The sequence below is a fragment of the Mustela lutreola genome, chromosome 2, assembly GCF_030435805.1.
Source record: "Mustela lutreola isolate mMusLut2 chromosome 2, mMusLut2.pri, whole genome shotgun sequence".
Classification (NCBI taxonomy): domain Eukaryota; kingdom Metazoa; phylum Chordata; class Mammalia; order Carnivora; family Mustelidae; genus Mustela; species Mustela lutreola.
Genome location: NC_081291.1, coordinates 20,230,264 through 20,238,166, shown reverse-complemented (window position 1 = coordinate 20,238,166; position 7,903 = coordinate 20,230,264).

The following is a 7,903-nucleotide window of genomic DNA, read 5'->3' as shown; positions in this document are numbered from 1 at the left end:
GGAGCCCTGCATGGGTCCTCTTTTGAGTTCTTATACAGTTTGTCCCCTTTGATGATATTATTTGCCACTTTACATCTGGATCAGCTGGGGCCCAGCAACCTTGTGTAGCTAAGCAGTCCTGCTAGGGAACCCCCTAAAGGGTAGAGGGGAACAGGGAGCAGCCTTTCTCTCTCACTACTTGTTGCTCCCCTTGGAGGATGGGAAGCAGGAGGTTGAAGGCCAGCTGGACTGCCTGCAGGGTCACTGACCAGGCTGCTGCCAGCGGGGGGGCAGTGACAGAAGGGCACCAGACCTGAGAGGTGTAAACAGATGTCAATTGAAGACCGAACGTGGAGGATGCTGGGGGATGGGTGCTACAGGGGCACCCACTCCTAGGGGCTGTGTCTTTAGAGATGAGGCCAACAGCAAATTCAGAGCCAGTCATTTCAGGGAGGAGGTACAGGGAGTGCAGAAGCACCAGGTCATGACTGGGAATCTCCTATTCCCGGACCACAAGGAGGCATGGGGAAGGGTCATTCTGTGCAGTGTGGCAGAACAGGGGAGCTGGGGATAGTGGCCAATAAGCCAGCAGGGTCTGGCCTGAGCCGCTGTGGAAGATCTGACCTGGAAGGGCTGTGACACAGGCTAGTTGGGGTTAGAGGCACCCCTCTCCTCTCAGGGCCCTATACCCCAGAAGTAGATGGGAGAGCAATTAAAATGAAAACACTCTCCATCACCCAATGGCCTGACTTTGTAAAGCTTCTGTACCTGAAATTCCACTGTGTCCTGAAATTTTCTGCACTTCCACTTGAACAACCCCTAGGAAAGCTGCTCTGAAACTCATTTATAGCCTCCTGACCCTCATTTTAGAAATTGTTCTAACCTTCCTGTTTTCTTGGGACTTAGATGATTAGAAGAGACCAATGCTGGCAGATTGAGAGCAGAAGGGTATCAGGAGTGCTATACTCATGGCGAGGTGGAAGCAGGAAGGGCTAAAAGCCAGAACTATGGAGGCACAGAAACGTGTGGGCATGGAGATGATTCTAGCAAAGAACAGAGCTGATACTGGACAGGAGTGAATAAGAGGTGAGTGAAGGCCGACTCCCTGGGACTAGTGCCCGAGCCCCAGTGCCCAGCCTGGCACCCTCTCTATTGTTGGCGGCAGGGCCCGACAGCACGCCTCCTCCAGGTCACCGTGACCCTGCCAGGGACATCTGCTGTTCCTCATTGCTCCAGCCTGGATCTCAGCCCCACTCCCAGGTCTGAGTTACCTACCCAATGGGTGAGTAGTGGACACAGAGGAGTCAAAGGCAGGGTGTTCTCCGCTTCACGTCATGGTCTGGACAGAAAGCTGCTATAGCAGGAGGAGGCCCACAGACTCCATATTGTCTGCAGCAGGGGAGGTGTCTCAGGGGGCACGCCAGGTGCTGGCAATGGACGAGGCCTTTGCACCGTGGGAATAGGTCTGAATAGACCCATACTCCACGGATGAGAAAACTGGCCCAGAGGGGGCAAGGCCCTGGCTGGGAGGTGAGGCACAGAGCGGAGCTTACCTCAAGGGTAATGACCCCCTGCCCCCGGGGGCTGCTACATGAGCCAGCAAGAATGGGCAGCTGGGGTTGGCAGCCTTCAGGCAAGTTGATCTTAGATACTGGTGTTATCCTCCTGTGTCCTTGTGTGCTAAGGCATCTGGGCCAGACGTTGGTCTAGTCAACAGTGTCCTGTCCATCCCCCTTCGCCTCGGTATAAGCCAGGCTCCAGCTCCTGGTGGTGGAGGGCCGCCAGCTACTTCATTCACCTGCATTTTTCTGCCTCAGTCTTTTCATGTTTCCCTATCAGGGGAGGGAGTGATGCCTGCCTAGAGTTGAGACGATAGAAGGCATGTCATTGGGCCCAAACCCAAGTCAGACCCAGCCTAACAGAGGCTAAAAATCGTCTCGTGGGCGCAGTCACTGCTGGGGAACTCTGGGCTAGAAAAGGGGCCATGCCCTGCCAGCACCAGCCGGGGACAAGTGAAGGAGCCATCGGTTAAGTCCTGCCGTGTCTTAAGACCTGCTAGGCCAGACTCCATCTGGGCCCTGGGAACATAGCAGGGAACAAGTCCCATCATCATGGGACTCCTGGGCTGGTGAGTGAGAGACAATAAACAAGTGGGCACTGGGGACAAGTTTGAAGAGTGTAAAGAAGGCAAGACAGGGGAGCAGGGCAGAGACTGGCTTTGGGTGTGGGGACCCTGCTGCAGATTGGGGATCAGGGGAGCTCCAGGGACTCAGAGCCTTGACACTTGAGCAGGAGCTGGCTATGCAGACAACGTAGGCAAAGGACATCCAGGGAGAAGGAGCTGCCAGTGCCGGGGGCCCAGGAACAAACCTGCTGTGATGAGGAGCAACAAGTCCAGAATGGCTGCCCTGGAGCGGAGGGAGCGTGTGAATTGCATCCTGGGGTGGCAGAGGGCCTCCTTCCGGTTTAGCAGGGAAATGCTATGACGTCATGTCATTTCTCAGGAGTGAGCCCAACAGCCAGATGGGGACAGGAAGCTGGAGAGGAGGTTGAGGGGTGTAGGGCATGGCAGGGGAGGTGGCAGTGGGGAGCAGGAGGAGGCGAGGAGGGCAACCTGGGGACCCTGGGCAGAGTCTGTGCCCCAGGAGTTCTCCCTGCAGCCTCGAATACCAGCAGAGGTTCTCCCCATTTATAGCTGAAGAGGGTTTTTTCAGGGACACATATCTTGCAAGCGTCAGAGTCAGGCTTCAGATCCTTCTCGAGGAGACCTTGTTGGTATAACCACTGCTCTGCTCTGCCTCCCCAGAGCTGGCACCCTAGAGCCTTGGCACCCACAGGATGCAGAGGGGACACAGAAAAGGGGGTGGGGGCTAGGGGCACTTCCTGGAGGAGGCAGCAGGCCAGGGGGCTGGAGGCTTGGCCCTCGAAGATTCCACCAGGCCAAAGGGAGAATGATCCCATGTGGTATCCCTCCTTAGACTCACAATAGCTTTTTGGAATGACTTTGGAACAGAGATAACACCAGGCCAACCAGATTATTCTCGTCAAAGAGGTCTTGCTGGAATGTTCCTCCCATGATCACCAGGCTAACACCCCCAGGTCATCAGTACCCCTATACCTGGCCTCAGCTTTTAACCGGCCTGCTGAGCAAATCTCGCTGGGCCCAGCCAGAACACAAGTCTGGATCGGGCTGGGGCAGACCTGGGCAGCTCATGCTCTCAGATGGGAATGCTCCTAGCGTGCACAGCAGCCCACAGGGATAGGCAAGGGCGGGCCCTTGAAATAAGTCCTGATCAAGAAAGCAGGAGGCTTCTGGAGACTTCACAAAGGCCGTCTTCCTCAGGAGACATGAAGCCTGTGCAGGCCTGGGCAGTCCCTTCACACCAACCTGCTAGACAAGTTTTAAAAATAAAGCAGGTTCAGGCTTTGCCAGCAACTCAACAACCTCTCGTGGTGAGTGAGCCCTCGCTGCCCCAACTGCACGGTGTGGGCTTTGCTCCCCACCTTCGGCAGGCCGTGCGACCCACTGCCCGAAAGCTCATGGCAGTGGTCACCCCTGGGCAGCAGGCTGAGCCTCCCACATCTGAGACTCAAGGACAAGAGGTTTAATCCTGGCCAATAGGACCCCACTCCCTGGCTTTATCCCACTACCGCCGCCCCCCAACACTGCCACCCCGTTTGGATTGTGTGCCATGAACTTGGTTCTTGGTTCTGGGGAGTCTCCCTCAACCTCACTGACCCCGAGAAAATTCCTGGCTGTGGAGTGAGGAAAGTGACAGTGCCTGCCTCAGAGAAGACACGGGGAGCACTGGAGGATTTGTGAGGTGATGCGGAGGGGAGCTGCTGTGGCTGTCATTGTAACTATTCCCTAGCCACTGTTTTCATCTTTTTTTGTCTGGGCAGATGTCGATGGCTGCCAAGGTCCCTGTGGGGGCTGCAGGGGAGCTGGGCTGGAGCTGCCCTGCCCCAATTAGCTCTGCCCTCTGAGTCCAGCCCTCCACCCTTAGGTATCAGTAGCCGGTGACTTGGGTTCTGGTCCTGGCGAACAGACCCTTTGGTCTGGTCTCTGCATGGGCGGGGGTAGAGGTGCGGCCAGCCCTACCTTCTAGCAGCTTCTCTCACAGTAACAGTAAGGCCATCTTCTACCCTTTCCCCAGACCCAGGGGGTGGTCTCCCACAAGGCCTGTTCCTCCCCCAGCCTTCAGTAGTCTGCGCCCTCGGAAGAAAGCCACAGGGGATGGAGATGAGCTGGGCTGGTGCCTCTTGTCTACCCCATTTCGAAGATGCAAGCCTGAAACCTAGAGAGGCAAAGTAGCTTGTCCATAGTCACTGAGAGGAAGTGGGGTTAGAGTCCAGGGCTCCAACCATGCCAGGGCTTGTCCCCCTCCCCCTAGAACTCTTGAACTGGAGTCAGCTGCCTGCTGGCCGGCAACTTGAAGATCGTAGTTCATAGCTCCTCAGATTCCCCGTGTCCAGACCTGGACTCTTCTTCCCAGAGCTTTAGTGTCCCTATTTGTCTAACAGAAATAGTAGTGCCATGCCCCCAGGTGGCTGGAGAATGGCTGGGTCTGGCTTTGGGGTAATGTGGAGTAAGTGGCACGATGCTCACCTATGAACCAGAGGAGAGGACGTTGGCCCGGAGCAGGAGGAGCCTTTTTGGTGTGGCCAAAGCTTTATGCTTAATGGAAAGATAGTTGCTTCCATGACGCTGGCCTGGCTGAAGCAGGCAAGGCCAAGAGCACTAGAACTGGTCTCTGATGGAACTTGGGACTGCCACAACTCCTCCAGGCAGTCCTCTAGGACTATACCACCACAGTCCCCACTAGCGAGACCCACATTGGGATGGTTTCGCTGAAGGGGGCTGGTGCCCAGCAAACGCCCTCCAGGCCGAGCCCTATTCTGAGGACTCTCCCTTCACACAGCTTCAGTGAACTAGACCAGGCTCTTCCTCAGCATCGCTGGGCTCCTCCTCCATCAGAAATGAGAATTTTTCCTCCTAGTCTAGATTGGGCCAAAACTTTGTTCTGGAAAGGCCCTCAGCCTCCTCCCAAAGAGCACTTCACAGTTCCCTACCCCCACCAGTCCCACCTCTGAACATCACTGTGAGCTTGTTTGTGTGTGTGTGTGTGTGTGTGTGTGTGTGTGTGTGTTGACCTTTCCACTTGGCCAACATTCCTTTGTTTTTCTCAGCTCTTTCGGGTAGATGGCCATAGCAGGAGGAGCTCTTAGCAGAGCAGGTTTTCAGGAAACCTTTTCCCCAAAGCCCAGGGACATGGAGCCTAAGGAGACACTAGAAGACCAAGGTGGGTTCCCAGGGCAGTTAGAGGAGTGTGGGTAAGGGGCCTGCTCACAGAGAGCACTCTGGCTGGCCCTGAGGTGAGTGCCTGTGGGGGCTGCCCCTGGGTGTCATTGCCAAGGTCATCGTTGTCAGCCTGGCCAGCAAAGCTGGGTGACCCTGTGCAAGTTGCATTATCTCTCTGAGCCATATGTGTCTCAAAGAAGTCAAAGTCCTGGGTTATTTTTTTTAAGATTTCATTTATTTCTGAGAGGGGAGCGGGAGCATGAGTGGGGAGATGGACAGAGGGAAAAGGAGACACAGGCTCCCTTTGGGGCTCGATCCCAGGACCCTGGGAGCCAAAGGCAGACACTTAACCAACTGAGCCATCCAGGCACCCCAAAGTCCTGGGTTTGTTGCCAGCATGTGTTATCTCCCTACCCCAGAGGTGCCCAGGCTGGGTCTCTCTAGCCCTTTACTGCTTCGCTCAGGGCCAGCAGGTCCCTGATCGGGGGGGCTGTGGGCCTTGGGGGCACAAGCACCCCTGTCAGCACCTTGACAATCACCCCCTTTCTCCTCTGGGTCTCAGTGGGGGAACCAGGGCACGCCAGGCTCCAGGAGGATCCCTGGGCCTTTCAGAGGGCAGAGAAGGCGGGGTGTGGGCAACCCCCCCCCACCCCCACCCAGGGTGAGGTGTTTTCACTAGAATCAGAGCAGCTGCGGCCTCTTCCCAGGAAGAAAGAGCAGAGCGCCTCTTCCAAGAACTCAGAAGAGGCCCACAGGCAGGGGAGGGAGGAGCGGGGGAGTTAATTTTAAACCAAACAGCCTTCAACGCTTCTCAGGAACTGGTTGCTCAACGTGATCTGGCAGGTCCCAGGCGGGCGTCCCAGGCGGGCGGGTAGGCTCGCAGCCAGCTCCGAGGTGGTGGGGGTGGTGGGGGTGGGGGACCCGCCCCAGAGCAGAGGCCATATGACCTTGAGGGAAGTTGGGCCCTGTCCTTGCCCATGATTCTGAGTCTGTCACCTCCAGACCTCCATCTCCCTGACCTGACTTGCCGAGGTACGGGCTGAGGTGGCTTCCTCTGTCCCAACCAGGCTAGGTGAAATTATAACAGGATAAATAACAGAGATGTCACCTCCTTCCAGGAGCCCCACACCTGACTGGCCAAGTCCCCTCTCCTTGCTCAGAACCTGCCACTCCCGTCCCCCAGCCTGGCCCTCTGGAAGTTACTGATGAAGGCTCTGAGGCCAGAGTAAGGCCCGTGTGTTTCGCCCAGCGAATGGGACCCGGGGGTGCTGAGCTGGTGGGAGACAGAGGGAGATGGAAGGAGGGATTGAGCAGTCAGCCAAATTTCCGTGCCCAGGGAATGAGCCTCCTGGCTGTGCAGGGAGGCTCTGAGCTGAACGCACTGGACTTGCCCCCCTCACTCCCCCATCCCCCACCATGGAACAGGGGTCAAGCGCCTTCACACTCACTGACCTCCTGGCCTCCATCCCCTCCGGGCTGAGAGCCCGGCCCCCCTCCCAGTGTCTGGTTCCTACAGAGGCTCCTCCCAGGGTCCCCCCCCTCCTGCACTACCTCCACGGGCTGCCCAATGAGACTCCAGCAGCCTGGGCGGGGCGAGGCCTGTGTTCTAGGAAAGGATCCCAAGCAAGCTGCTGCCAGGAGCTGCAGTTCTTGGAATCGGCACTGGCACTGCGGGGCGAGGGGACGCTTCCTGGAACCTGCTGGCCCCTCCAGGGAGAGAGGCTCAGAGGACAGGCGGTGACCTCGAGGAGGGGGAGGGGGTGCGGAGGCCTCAGCTTGGGTCCTTGCCTCTAGGAAGCCCTACCCAACTGCAGGTGCCTCCTGAGACTCCACGATCTCAGCATTAAGTCTGCTGGGCCCCAGGAGAGGCCCCGTTCTGGCATGGCCTCTGCGGTACCCAGCATCCAGCCCAGGAATAGGTACAGAGTGGACAACCAGAAACACTAGGGAAAGGGGGGTGCGTGTGTGTCTGGGGCGCGGGTAAGCACGCGGGTGTGGGCACACAGGTGAAGGTGGGATGCTCAGCCAGGTTGGGAAGGACTAAGGAGAGCAAGGTGGGGTCAGCGATGCCAAATCTGGCTCACAGAGGTCCCCTTCCTGATGGACAGATAGCCTCTGGCCAGGACTCCTGTCACTCCGACAGGCAGTCTTTCCTTCATGGCCCTGTCCTCAGATCCCTGTCCCACAGTTGGGGTATGGGCCTCGGCTTTAGCTTTGGGTGGCATAGAGTAGTCCTAGCCCAATGCCTAGCGGTGCACCTTCAGCACACACCCAGCCGGCTGGAGCCTCCCTTTCCCTGTCTAAATAATAAAAATGAGACACTACAAGGCCCCCAGGAAGGCCCTGGGGGCGATGACCCGGGTCTGGGACAGGGTTGGGGTCCAGCTACACTTTGCTGGTGTGGCTCAGTGTTCCCAATACGGGGTCCCAGGGTCAGTACCGTCAGAGCAGAAGCCTGGTAGTCTGGCTAAGAGGGGACTGAGAGCAGGTCAGGATCAGCACAGTGGATAAGTAAGGGCCACCGTCTCTGGCTGTGTGGCCTTGGAGCACCCGTCTAACCATTCAGGACATGTTTGCCTTTGGAAGAATGGAGAACCCTCCCTAGGCAAGGCTGGACAGGGG